The sequence below is a fragment of the Sinocyclocheilus grahami genome, unplaced genomic scaffold (genome assembly GCF_001515645.1).
Source record: "Sinocyclocheilus grahami isolate Dianchi unplaced genomic scaffold, SAMN03320097.WGS_v1.1 scaffold1035.1, whole genome shotgun sequence".
Taxonomy (NCBI): domain Eukaryota; kingdom Metazoa; phylum Chordata; class Actinopteri; order Cypriniformes; family Cyprinidae; genus Sinocyclocheilus; species Sinocyclocheilus grahami.
The window spans coordinates 122,646-138,111 of NW_015506214.1; the positions used below are offsets into that span (position 1 = coordinate 122,646).

General features: G+C 37.7%; 1 protein-coding gene across 2 annotated transcripts in view; it reads right to left on the reverse strand.

Moving 5' to 3' along the window:
• Positions 1 to 15,466, reverse strand: part of ndst2a (N-deacetylase/N-sulfotransferase (heparan glucosaminyl) 2a) — a 146,852-nt gene that overhangs the window by 108,512 nt on the left and 22,874 nt on the right. The window contains exon 2 of one of the 2 annotated variants that reach the window (XM_016251232.1): positions 1,327 to 1,431. The exons of the other annotated variant lie outside the window; for it this stretch is intronic. The gene's annotated coding sequence lies outside the window, so the exon portion shown is untranslated. The remainder of the gene's footprint in view (positions 1 to 1,326; positions 1,432 to 15,466) is intronic. 2 annotated transcript variants of the gene reach the window in all.

Sequence of the window (15,466 nt, forward strand, 5' to 3'; positions counted from 1 at the left end):
AAACATGGCTAAAAAATACCCCAACCCCCCCCCCAAAAAAAACCCCCCCCCCCCCCCTAATTGGAGATTTTGGCCAAAATCTCTAAACAATGTCGCCTCAAAACAGCAAGCAATAAGGGTTTGGATTCAAGAGAGAAGAGTGCCAGCCAGGACGGCACCCTGCTGGGTAAAAGGACGGCCAGCGACTGACTGATCCCACAATAATCAGAAGCTACAAAAGAACCATTTGGTACTACTGACACTACATGACACTCCAATATGGAGGATTAATGTTTTGATAGTCCATGCATGCAAAGCCTTCCTTCATTCCGAACAATGCAGCCTGCTGGTATTTCGAGAAGGAGAGAGGAAAAAGAGAGTTTGTCCTAGTATGTTCTCAAAAAGACATGATAGTTCAATGGGTCTATGTTAGGGGTGGGACAAAATATCGATATGGCTATATATCTTTGTCCTTCTCCATGCAATACGAGAAATATCTGGAACCAAATATAGATATTTTTATTAATACAACAAGGCGCTCTATATAGATTTCCCTGCACCCAGCATCTAAAAATGCGTGGAAATCACAGTCGCGCTATTTTCAATTTCTTTCCAAAGCGCTCTGAGCCACCATAAACCGCATTCTCTATGAAGATGGGGAAGCATGAGGAACCGAAGGATAAACAGATTTCCAGCCACTGTATTAGCTCTACTTCTATGCATGTTTAAGGAGATAAGAACTAAAAAACTGCCACGGAGCAGCTATCAGCATGGACTGTTATCCAGTGGGCAAGTCGATAAGCAGTTAAATGTGTTGATTAATACACAAAGTGTAAGCTTTTAATAAGTCCAAGAAAAAAAAGATTAACTTAACGTTAAATTTGATTTACAGAACATTTTGTGCTGTTTTCTAACAGTTCGGACTTGAATAAAGAGGGAAAACTTGCACTTAACCTTTTCACAGATATTTTGTTTTCATAGTTAGACAGACATAGTGATGTATCGTTATAGGATTGTCTAGCAATATATCGATTATTGCAATAATTGCTGTATCGTGATATTATCGCACCGTGAGCCATGTATCGTGATTAGTATCGTATTGTGAGGTACCCTGTGATTCTCACCCCTAGTCTATATGCACAACATTTTCACAAAACAATATGCTTCACAATCCAAATAAAATCCTAAACACAAGCATGATTAATGCTCAGCTCTTTATAAAAACTATTAATTCTGCTAGAGACAGGTAAAGCAAGTACATTGAGCTCAGAGTCATGTGAAACAGCTAAACATTAATTGACAAATCCTACATACATATACAATTCTATATACATGTAGAAAACCCACCTGAGACTGAATTTCTCACAATGACAGAGGTACAGTGTGACCTGTGAAATGAAGAGGCTCTGGAAGAACATGAGTTTCCATTGTCAAATGGTCCGGAGCAGCAACCTATTAAAACAAGAAACGCTTTATAAGATTATAGTACTCAGAACAGCACTGTAACAATCACATTCACTACACTCAACAGGGTTTACTGGCTTGAGCTTTATAGCCCTTCAGTGACCTTATCAAAGACATTAATGAAAATCTTTTGCAGTTTTCATGTATTGTTTTTCCCAGACAGTGTTGTACTTAGCATGCAACGTTTGTTCTAGATGCCTGTCCTGTGTAAATGGCCACCTATGTGATAAGAGCACAAGCTAAGAACTTTTGGCATTGAAGACTTGAATAATTGTCACAAGTTGTCTGGGTAAGTACTGTTTGTTACACTCAAATTAAAAATTAAAAAAATGAATAAATAAAATAAAAAGGAAAAAAGTGAGTGTGTGACTTGCAATCTCATGAAAAAACAATGTTTAATATAATTACTCTACGTGCTTCCTGAGTTTGTGTTTATGGTTTTGTGGCATTCAGCACTCAGCACTCATGTTGTTTTTGAAAAACTCGGATTGGCATGTAGCAATCAGTTTAATTTCACAGAAGTAAATCTTCTCAGGTTTGGCAAGGGATAGTAGAAAGGAAACAGCCCAAGCTAACCACAGTAACAAGGCCTGCCTCTGTTAGCAATGCAAAAATTCTCAATGCTCAATAAAATCCCACGCTTTGTGTGTTGTTGTCGTTTTTATACATTTCTCAAACGATTAGCACGTTGAATTATTCTCCCCCATAATCGGTTCTTGGAACATTTTCAAAGCACATGGCATAACCCAGTTTGGTAGAGTGTAAACAACCAAATGCATGCCAGATTATGCCCATCAATTACTCACTCATCACATCCAATTAAAACATCTGGGATTAAGGGATTCATGATTATGATCTTAATCAATCTAAATAAAGCAGGTGACACCTGATAACCAAACAGCACAAATACACCATCAATCAAATATTAATCACGTGTGATGCAAATCCTTCAAATCCCTGGAAAATTAAGAAATTAAGTTTCACGAAGACATAGAAAATACGACATTTCCTGTTGTCACTCTCCACAACCTTGAATTTGCAATAAATACAGTGCTCATTAATACAAGAGCTTATTAAACTTGGAAATGTATGCTTTAACTCTCAACATCAGAGAACAGCAGTCTCTACAGGTGCATAATCTGTAAATGTAAATCATGCCAAAAAAAGTTCAGAGCCTGAATCGTGGTCCCTTGCTCACCTCACTATGTGCACACATTCACACAAATTAGACTTTGTTCAATGAGCACTCTGCATTTCTATAAGAGCCCAGCAAGTCCCATTTGTTTACATGGGACTAATTAAGTGTGCTTTAATGGAGGAGCAAAAGTGGCAACAATGAGCCCCTGTGTTGGGAATGAGGGAACGTCTCAGGTTCTGTTCGTCAGTCCTGCATTACACATCACAGCCATTACAAAAACATAAACGGTCAAAATTAAAGCAAAAAGGACCACTGCGAACAATTCATTGGTAGGGTTAGATTAGAGAAGATGATCTCCTTAAGTAACAACAGAATGATGATGTATATTCTAAATTATTAATCAAGAAATTAAATGGAAACATTTGTACATTTGGATAGGCAACTCAACTGTGGGTTATACTGTGGGTTTACCCAGCTGTCATTTGATTTTTGCAGAATGTTAAAAAATCTTATATTATTAATGGTAATAATTAAATAATAAAAATATATTTTTAAATACAAACAATGCCACCAAATCTTAATGAAAGACTAAGTTCACAAATTGAAAAAATAAACACAAAAACATTATCCAACATTAACACAATTATCCAAAAAATTAACCATTTACACTCAAAACTACACAGATGGAAATGTTTAGCTGAAAGTCAAGATTAGTGAGAGCATAACCATTCAATAAATGAGATAAGATGTAAGGTGGGGGCATTTTGCCCTGAATGTTATTCCAAAGACAAAAAAATTCTTGATACTTTGACTTTTCTATTAGCATGTCAACAAGCTTTCATTTTTTTAACCTCTAACAGCAAAAACACCTGTTATACACAGGTCTCTTTTATCATCCAATCATATCACAGTGGATAAAATAAGTCACATTACGCAAGTAAAATGCACTACGAGTGCCATTTCTGGTTGACTAACAAGCTGAGCAGACAAAGACAATACATCTGGCCTTGTTATCTTTTTATAACACAAGAACTTTAATCATGTCAAGACTGTTTACAGTGGACAGAGCAAAGGTTTAATCTTTGAGCGATAAGGATCTTAAACAGTCGAGCATGTTACGAGTGCTTCTCTTCATTTGCAAAGCAACAGAAGTTGAGCAGTTTATTCCGCCAAGAGGCATTTAGACAGTATCTTGTCATTGGCTAAAAGCATCTCTCATCTCATCCGTCTGCCAACTGGAATTTCTGCTTGTGTTTGGTGACAGTCCAGACCAAGAAGCAGAGCTCGTTCCAAAACGATATCCATGTGGGGCATAGAATACAATCGTATTACCAAAAGACTATGAGCTGTGCATGAGTCTGCATTGGCTTAAATACTAAAACAGACGAAAAGGGAAATAAAAAAAATAAGGTTAGCACTGATATACTTTAGCTCACCTATTGCACACTTGGACTGAGCCCTCGATAGTTTCATTCTCCGTATTTAAAGCGTTATTCTATTAGTATCAATGGATGCACAGTGTATTTGACACACTGTAAACTGAAGTGTGCAGCACCTGACTCACCGTCCTTAGGCTGAGAGCATACTTTCTTCCTCACACACGAAAAGAGAAAGAGCAAGAGAGTCTTCATACCACACATTTATTATAAATGCAGTTATGCTTTCAGATCATGCATGATTGTATCTAGGGCTGGGCGATTTGGCAAAAAATTTAAATTTTGATTTTTCTAGAATGTTTGACCGATTCTCTATTTTTTTTTTAACGATTTTTAACTAGTCAACTTGAAAATGTAACTACAACATGATTTAAGTAACTTTTTCTTTATTAACCCTCTAGTTAAAGAAAATTATATTCCAAGTGCAGCACACATGAAGTTGTCAACATGATGTAAAGTCCTTGTTTTTGGATTGATGTTTTTATAGCCATAACTTTAGAGGATTTGTTTTGGAGAGAAACTAATAACTGTGTTTATAATGTTTGTAAATATTTTGCTTTAGCCAACCGGCATTTTAGCCTACATTATCTCTGAATGTAATAGGGCTAATAAAATGCGAAGTGAGCCTATACGCTACTCGTGGGGGTTTTTTTCACTCTCAAAACGCAATCTTATACAAGTAGTGTTTTTTTTAACAATGCAGCAAACATTTTTAAATATCTCAAAAATACTTTAAAGGGGTCCTATTATGTGTATCAATGGATGCACAGTGTATTTGACACACTGTAAACTGAAGTGTGCAGCACCTGACTCACCGTCCTTAGGCTGAGAGCACACTTTCTTCCTCACACACGAAAAGAGAAAGAGCAAGAGAGTCTTCATACCACACATTTATTATAAATGCAGTTATGCTTTCAGATCATGCATGATTGTATCTAGGGCTGGGCGATTTGGCAAAAATTTTTAATTTTGATTTTTCTAGAATGTTTGACCGATTCTCGATTTTTTTTTAACGATTTTTAACTAGTCAACTTGAAAATGTAACTACAACATGATTTAAGTAACTTTTTCTTTATTAACCCTCTAGTGCAGCACAGATGACGTTGTTAACATGATATAAATGTTAAACAAATCACTTGTTAAATATCTTTGCAGAAAAGATGCATGAACTACAACTACATCCTGTACAAACTTGTCTTAAATGTAATAGGGCTAGTAAAATGCGAAGTGAGCCTATACGCTACTCATGGGTTTTTTTTTCACTCTCAAAACGCAATCTTATACAAGTAGCGTTTTTTTTAACAATGCAGCAAACATTTTTAAATATCTCAAAAATGCTTTAATGTCTTTAAAGTGTTGATAGTTTTTTTTCTTCTTTTGTTTAGTAGCCTACATTTCGCTACAGCGTTTGGTTTCCGGGCTTTGTGATATCACAAAGCGGCTCATCAGAATAAATTTGAATGGTTGGGGGGCGGGGTGGGGCGAGGTTGTGGTTAGAACGCTTGGTTGAGTGAGCGCATCAGACGAAGAAGAGCTGCTGTCCTGTAGCCTCAAATTTTCGGCATGTCCAGAACAGCGGTTCTCATTTCCAGTCCTCGCATACCCCCGCTCTGCACATTTTGTGTGTTTCTCTTATTGCTTCATACGTTTGTTATATTTGACTGTAAGTGCCCTGCGAAGTGGACATTACCTATTCCAGTTTGAAGGGAGCGTATATGTTCCATACAAAGGGCATTTAAGTGTGCGAGACGTGAATTTAAATTGTATTTATTTACAGAGGTATATTATGTCCCACTTCACGCTTCTCTAGTAAGTTTCGTATGTGTGTGAAGACGCTGCAGGCAGCGGCGCAGCGCAAATCTGTAAATGAATATTCCGAAGTGAAGTAAACTTCAATGGATGTCCCCTGCTTAGGGAGTAGGGAGCAATGGACACTGTGTAGGGAGCATGTCAATCGGAACACACTTCTAACGAGATGATCTGAATCAGGTGTGTTAACAAAGAGAGACACTTTCAAACAATATCTAGGGCATGTTGTAGTCCAGATTAAAATGTAAAATAAATAGCCTATTAAGTCTAAATATTGAAGTATTTGGTGCTGTGATGAACATCATAGCAATTACACAAATCTGAATGGCTGTTTAAATCATTTAAACACGATTCAGAAACAGAAAGTAGAGCAGCTGCTTTGTTTACAGGGTTTCATTTAAATGAATTATTATTATTATTATTTCTGCAGTTTAGCGCTATCTGCTGTCAGAGAGTGAAAGTGCGCTTTCATCCAGAGCGTCTCTCACATGTTCCGCCATGTGCTTCTCGTCCGCGCTCATATACATCAAAGTGCGCACGCGTCTTTCACGCAGCATACAGCGGTGTTGTGCATTTTGACCAGTTGATGGGAAACGTATTCTTAAAATGCATTCAAAATTCTGAATAACTTGTAATATATATAATTATTTAGGTATTTAGAAGAGCCCACGATAACAATATTGTGCATTTTCATTACCGTGATATATCGCGTTACCGAATACCGGCACAAGTCTAGCTTGTGCCACAAACACAGACGTACATCGTCTGCTGATATAAGGTATTTCCTTGCATTTTTACAAGTAATCTGAACGGCCTATATAAGTGCAATATTTTAACCAAGCCCTCACTAAATGAGTTTAATGCCACAGTTATGTTAGAATGCATTTCATTCTTGTTTCTGTGGTGGTGCGTCGGGCTCGTCATGGGGCACATGGTCCTGAGCACTGTATGACTTACAAATATATGAACTTACCTGTTTTAAATACTTTTATATTTAACATGTTCGTTTATGTCCAATATTTAGTGTTAAACTGTTGGTCTTTAAAATAAATCTACTTTTGATTTTCAACTTTCGGGTCGTAGTTGATCGTTTGCACGTGTTTCTAAGTCTGGCCGATTTAAACATTCAAGTGTTTTAAACCATTCACGAACATACAGAGCTGCGCGCACTCATTCAAAGCGCGCACAGAGAGCCACGTTTCAGACAATGCGCGTACACTAGGGATGTGCATCTCATGACTCAAGCCGATACGATACGCATCTCGATGCATAGCCAACGATACGATACATTAAAGATACATATGAAGCAGCTACCGATGCGATGCGATTCACCCGTTACGATGCTTATCGATTCGGTACTTTAACGGTATTCTTATCAGTACTTTTTGTTTATATATATATATATGACAAATTAAGAGCTGAATTAACATTGCTTTATATTCTGAAATATAAAATAAATATTTAATGAAATGAAAATAAAACATCAATTTGTAAATGCACCAGTGTGCAGGCATTTTTAGTGTTTTATACATAAGATAAGATACAGTAAGAACATGAACAAAGAAACAAAGTAAAACAAACTGACAAATACAATAAAACATCTGTAGCGAATTTAACTCATGGGGAAATATGAATACAAATGAAATTAAATAAGCAGTGCTGTCATTCTTCCATGAAGTTCTACTAACAATACTGTTCAGGTAAGTAATAGCCTAGGTGTTCGGCCAATCACAGTGCTCTGGGTCAGCTGGCCAATCAGAGCAGACTGCACTTGTAGGAAGGAGGGACTTTGTAGAAAACGAAGCGTTTGAGAGAGGCGGGGCATAGAGGACCTACAATAATGTACAGTATTTGAAAAATAATGTGTTTTTTGAACATTAAAGCATGTCAACATATTCTGTTACACCAAATACACCAAATAATGATCTTTAAAAAAAGCATCATATGACCCCTTTAAACAGCACAGATATATTCACTGTTTGTCATGGTGGATCAATTTGATCCATGATCGACATTAAGGTCTGCTTAAGAATAAGCGTGCACAAATTAGTGAGATTGTGTGAATTTAATTTGTCATTAATGGAACCGCTTTAGCCCCGATTGATTTGTTAGGTTATTTCAAGTCAGCTTTTGGACTTTAATCCCAGTTTTTCCTTGGGTCTCCGTGGTGTTGTGATGCGTCATATTCACGCAGCAGAAGTGGTGATGAGAGAACGCGCTTGAGAAACAGTTTAGAGAGGAGAAATCAATCTACATATAAAATATTGGTCACAGATTATTGGTCACTTTCTAAATAATAAAAGTATAGCGCATCCACTAGTAATTATATATTAATTATATATAAATCGGTTATATTATATAAATTATATATTTTACCGATGCAAATATGTTAGAAACGATGCATCGCGATATAAATGACAACTTGTAGCCGATGCACACATTTTAAACCGATGCAGCGCATCGTTATCTTTTTATGCTGATGCACCGAACGAATCTTCCCATCCCTAGAATACACAGAATTGATTCTTCTTTCGTGTATCCTTGCATCTGAATGAACACACACAAAATTCTCAAAATAACTGTCTCGGCAAGTATTCTCGTAAACACAGTCGGTTATAAGTGAACGTAAACAGTGGAGAAAGAAATCTAAAGTGCATCATTATATTGGATCCGTGCATTTGGTATAAAAGGGGCAGCAGCCTATAAATACTTGTTGTTCCATAAGCGTTACCTGCTGTCAGAGAGTGACATTTGCGTCTCATTCACAAAGTTAAAATCAAATCATTCTGTTTTTGCTTCAGATTTTGAAATTATGTAATCTAATTGCAATCTAATTAACATGTAGGTTATTTAGCATCTTTGTTTGGATCGTGATTAAAATGCAGTGATTACTAGAGCCCGACCGATATGGGTTTTTTGGGGGCCGATGCCGATATTAGGGAGTAAAAAAAGACTGATACCGATATATCGGCCGATATTCTTTATGTGTAGGCTATATTATAGTATAGTATAGTCAAAAGTTTGGACACACTTCCCATTCGTGTGTCCAAACTTTTGACTGGTACTGTATATAGAATACAGTATATAGCCTACATAAACAGAATATATATACATAAACACATTTTTTGCAATGATAACTCAAATGTGGTGATCAAACACTTATAATGATGTGACAAACATAGGCCTATGTAATGGAGGCAGGGTATTTAACAATTTAACAAACTTTATTATTCAAAGCGAGTCTGACATCAGTGCACTTAACAGTAAACTTCACTTCACTTATTATAAATAACTTGAAAAACACAAATAGAACAAAATATATATAACTTGAATTAAGAAATTAAACAAGGTAACTGTGTAGGGCAAGCAAGCTACTACCAAACCAACAGGGGCAGGTTTATGCAGGTAAAATGTAAACATCTAAAATGAATAAATAATAATAATGAATAATATTTTTTTCACAAACTCTGTTTTGTGTATTTTCTGGTAATCCAATAAACATGCAGGACATTCTTATTTAAATCTTCTTTTAGCAGTTTAATATTCACAGACACAGTCGATATATACAGTGGGTACGGAAAGTACCCACTGTATATACAGTGGGTACGGAAAGTCCCCACTGTATATACAGTGGGTACGGAAAGTCCCCACTGTATATACAGTGGGTACGGAAAGTCCCCACTGTATATACAGTGGGTACGGAAAGTCCCCACTGTATATACAGTGGGTACGGAAAGTCCCCACTGTATATACAGTGGGTACGGAAAGTCCCCACTGTATATACAGTGGGTACGGAAAGTCCCCACTGTATATACAGTGGGTACGGAAAGTCCCCACTGTATATACAGTGGGTACGGAAAGTCCCCACTGTATATACAGTGGGTACGGAAAGTCCCCACTGTATATACAGTGGGTACGGAAAGTCCCCACTGTATATACAGTGGGTACGGAAAGTCCCCACTGTATATACAGTGGGTACGGAAAGTCCCCACTGTATATACAGTGGGTACGGAAAGTCCCCACTGTATATACAGTGGGTACGGAAAGTCCCCACTGTATATACAGTGGGTACGGAAAGTCCCCACTGTATATACAGTGGGTACGGAAAGTCCCCACTGTATATACAGTGGGTACGGAAAGTCCCCACTGTATATACAGTGGGTACGGAAAGTCCCCACTGTATATACAGTGGGTACGGAAAGTCCCCACTGTATATACAGTGGGTACGGAAAGTCCCCACTGTATATACAGTGGGTACGGAAAGTCCCCACTGTATATACAGTGGGTACGGAAAGTCCCCACTGTATATACAGTGGGTACGGAAAGTCCCCACTGTATATACAGTGGGTACGGAAAGTCCCCACTGTATATACAGTGGGTACGGAAAGTCCCCACTGTATATACAGTGGGTACGGAAAGTCCCCACTGTATATACAGTGGGTACGGAAAGTCCCCACTGTATATACAGTGGGTACGGAAAGTCCCCACTGTATATACAGTGGGTACGGAAAGTCCCCACTGTATATACAGTGGGTACGGAAAGTCCCCACTGTATATACAGTGGGTACGGAAAGTCCCCACTGTATATACAGTGGGTACGGAAAGTCCCCACTGTATATACAGTGGGTACGGAAAGTCCCCACTGTATATACAGTGGGTACGGAAAGTCCCCACTGTATATACAGTGGGTACGGAAAGTCCCCACTGTATATACAGTGGGTACGGAAAGTCCCCACTGTATATACAGTGGGTACGGAAAGTCCCCACTGTATATACAGTGGGTACGGAAAGTCCCCACTGTATATACAGTGGGTACGGAAAGTCCCCACTGTATATACAGTGGGTACGGAAAGTCCCCACTGTATATACAGTGGGTACGGAAAGTCCCCACTGTATATACAGTGGGTACTTTCCGTACCCACTGTATATATATATATATAATACTGACCTGTTTTTTATTTATTCATCAAAAATAAGACAAATTCCATGAAATTCCGCGTTATAGAGTAAATTCCGTTTTTATGCCTGGATTCCGCAATTCCGTCCATGTTTTCTACATCGCGGAAATCATAGGGCAATACTAATGTAGCAAACGAATAATAAGCTCATTGTGAGAGTAAAAGACGAGGGCATTGATGTTTATTTACTTAGCACTGAGTCTCTCCAAGAAGGTGACAACGTAGTGTTAAATCACCATTCGACAGACTCAAGCCACCACCGCACTGCCGTCTATTGGACTGCAGAAAGATACTAACTTTTCAATCTGCTACGTTACAGACTGTACTGACAAACTATGCTGACACCGTGTCTGCGCTGCAACAGAACGCGTCTACACCGGACGCGAGCGGCGCAACAAAATACAATAGAATCTACTGTATTTTGTCATGTCACGCGATGTGATGTGACCGATGTGAACTGAAGTGCCGTGAAGCGCAGATCAGCTCTAGTCTCTAACGTCACTGAATATGCTGTTAAAATGAACCATCCATTCATCATATCATTATGCAAAACAAAGAATTAGAATCATTGTAATGTGATGATCAAATATAGGTGCGGATGGGCGGCGGCGGATAATTTGAAGCAGCGGACTGGGGTGAAGTTTGAGCTCATCCGCGCATCTTTACACTACACTGACCTGGGTCCAGTAGCAAACAATGGAGCGCGCTTTGCTGGACAAACTAAGTAATTACACCATTCAGAAGCATTTAATCTGCGTTATATGTTCTGTAAAAAAAAAAAAGAAAAAAAAGAAGTTAATATCGGCGGCATATTCGCCGATACTGATATAGTGGCGACAGGCTCATATCGGCCGATAATATCGGCTAAACGATACATCGGTCGGGCTCTGATTACCTCTGATTTTAAATGGAAAAAGCACAGCCAAAGCATTAGTTTGTTTATATGAAGAGATTTATTTTATTTGTATTATTTAATTATTTGATTTGGGATTTGTTTTAAAATTTCAAGTTAGTTTTATTATTTGACATATTTCAATTTCACAAAGAAACGTGCAGCATTTTGTTGGAGAAATAATAAAAGGACACTTTTTCATTTATAATTGGTCTTAAATCTCTTTTTTTTTTTTTAAGAAAAATTGCAAGAAAATTGTATTGTGAAATCAGTATTGTAAATCGTATCGCATCGTATCGTGAGTTGAGTGAATCATTACATCCCTATATGTTAGTTATTGCTGTGGTATCAAAGAAGTATTGTTATTTAAATCATAAAGAACCATATTTTTCTTTTGCTTATCTGCTAAATGATCCGATCTGTTACTTGCAGCATTTTGTTGGAGAAATAATAAAAGACCACTTTTTCATTTATAATTGGTCTTAAATCTCTTTTTTTTTTTTAAGAAAAATTGCAAGAAAATTGTATTGTGAAATCAGTATTGTAAATCGTATCGCATCGTATCGTGAGTTGAGTGAATCATTACATCCCTATATGTTAGTTATTGCTGTGGTATCAAAGAAGTATTGTTATTTAAATCATAAAGAACCATATTTTTCTTTTGCTTATCTGCTAAATGATCCGATCTGTTACTCAAAATCTGATATGATAATGCAATATGATCCGAGCCGTGGGTTTTGTGATCCATTGCACCCCTACTCTCTTGACTTGTTATTTGAAGAAAAAAAGCGATAACTGAAGTTTTTAATCATGCTGATTTGTCCACAGTGAAGTTCAGCCGATGTCTTTTTTTTTAATTCTGGCTACTTGGGCTACCAAAATCTGAAGAATGTCTGCCCGTCTTTCTGCCGTCTGTTTCCTTTCGCGCAGCACAAAAATTAACCAAAACTCTGCATACTAGGCTACTTGTTGCACAGTTTTTCTTTCATTTTCTTAGTTTAAAAATATGTTTCTCGTATAGGCCTATTTATTCGTTATATATATTATAATATATATATAGCCTAGCTTTATGGTGTTTTTTCCCGCTTGCAGAAACGCTGCAGATGCGTGATGTGATATATGACCCTGTGAATCCTCATGTTCTGTTGTTTGCTGCTTTTTGCGCATGTAAAATTAATCCCCGGAAAACAAATGTTAGTATTTTTTAACGGGTCAGACACTTATCCTTTCTAATTTAATTCAATTCTAATTTAAAATAATCTTGGCGGTTAACAGTTAACAATCGGTTAACGAGCATCGGTTGTCGGTTAGGAAAAATAACCGAAATTAACATTCCTAATAGAAAGCCATGCAAAGTTAAAACAGCTTAAACCTTTAGAAAACACGTCACGAATTTGTGGAGGTTTATTCCTTTTCACTGCGTCTCATGCTTATTTAATGCAGTCTGTGTGAATGGCAAATCGGCTCTTTGGATTAAGCAATGCATAAATATATGATGCTGTTTTGTTCATAATTGTTTATGCAATTTACGAAATTATATTTGATAATTTTGATTATATTTTGTTCATTTAGACGTAATGCACGTTTTATAGAGTTACTTCCTTGCGTTGACAATTTAAATGCGCTGCATTATTTTGCTCATTGCGCCTTCCTGTGGCCTTTAGACAATTAGACCTATACAATAAAGACCTATTTAACCCCCTTAGCGCCAAAGTCGCAAAATTGCGACAAGACGTCATACTTAATCAAATAGACTGTAGTTTCTAATATGGTGTAACATCTCATTTGTATTCCCTACCACTAGATGGCAGACATTTAGTACTTTGATTCTAGACCAAAATTACGTCACCATCCTATTCAAAGTGTTTGAGGAAAGAGCAGAGCAAGTGAGCTATCGTGTCATTGATGCGGAAGCAATTCCGTTCATAGCGTGCGGGTAAGCTGTGAGATTTGTGAGAGAAAATTGCCAAATGGCTAATATAAAGTTGTACCGTGAGGAAGTGTTGCAAATGTTATTCTCCGATTCTGACTCTGAAGGGGAATATTTGCCTTTTGGAAATGACGATCGGTCATCTAATTATCGCACTTCTCCCGGTACATCTTTGCAGCGCAATGGTGCCGCCGCACAAGGCGAGAGTGTTCACGAAGCACAACCGAGCGATGATTTCGACCCTTTGCCCAACGGGGATGGGGGTGGCAGGGCAATATCTATTATTTCCTGAATTTGCAGCACAATGGTGCCGCCGTGCAAGGCCAGTGTGTTCACGAAGCACAAACAAGTGATAATTTCAACCCTTTGGGGGTGGCAGGGCAATATCTATTATTTCCTGAATATTACTGATGAACTGATCAAAAAGTAGGCTACTGTTCACATGTGTTTTACTACTATATAGTAGGGCTGCGTGATTAATCGAAATCGCGATTTGAGACGTTGCGATTTCCTAATCGCAAAGCCTGCGATATGGACGCGATATTACACTTTTCCAGAGCATATGCATGAGTGCCAGCCTTGAGTTGCAGTCTTACTAACCAATAGAGTGAGGGCACCTCCGTTCTCCCCAATCAGCACTGCTCTAGCCAACTGCGTAAACACCCACCATTTAAAAAAAAAATTTAATAAAACAAAGCGGGCGAGAGACAAGAGTGGGATTATGGTGTCTACTGGGTCAGATCGATAGTTAGGCAAATTAAAACTAAAGAAAAACGTATGCAACTTAAGCTTCGAAATGACAGACAATGAACAAAAAAGGTAATTTCCAAGAGCTGCGTCACAGTGCATATAAAAAACTCCCTTATCGGTTCTGTTTTCAGTACTGGAGAATAAAAGACACATTCTTAGATGTTTTTGTTAGTAAGTGTACGTTATCTTACCCATTTTATCTCCCCAACAGATTAATTTGAAATAAGTTTATGATGCATGTTCGCTATTCCCAATTCAGAAGAGCGCACACACAGCCTGTGTCTGTGAATCCTTCTCATACTCACTCCTCTCTGCCCCATGCGGCGCGAATCCCACGTCACGGACGAGCCGTTCACACTTGCCACACTCACGCAGCCTGTATCGTAATGCTCGTTTATACATGCACCCAGCTCCGCACCGCAAGTCTCCGCGAGCGCATCTGGCAGTATGGATGAGGCTTGACGCACACGCGCAACCTGCATCGACTCGCGCCTGGCTCCGCGTTTAAAACACATGTAAATTCAGTCTAACTGCTTGCTAATTTCACTTGGATGAAATGAAACATTCAGCACATTTTCCACTTGTTCTTAAAATCCCAAATACTTAAAATTAATAAATCAGCCTGTGTAACATATGTAATACTTTAATAATTGACTTAAGAAATACAGTTCTTTATTTATAAAAAATAAACAAATATTTTCTGTGAAATTCAGTAATTAAATTAATTCTGTAAAAGTAGATATACCATTATAATCTTGCCTGCTGGAAAAAAACAACAACAATAGAACCCCTCCCAAAACGCAATAAAAAATGTAATGATTTCAGGGTTATAATGGGAATTGTATTGGTTTTAATGTAAACTATAATGGTGTCTATTTGATGGATTCTATTGGTGGGATGTAATCTGGCAGATGGCAACCAATAGAACAACAGTAATTCCTATTGGAATAATGCACAAAACAAAAAGGAATTTTGTAATGGTTTAATGGAAACTATAAGAACTTCTGTGATGGTTTCTAATGTTTTTTTCAGCAGGGTAATGATACCCATACTGTGCTGCACATTATTGGCAATATTGAGCTGAAGCTTGACTTTGCAAATTTAAAATCG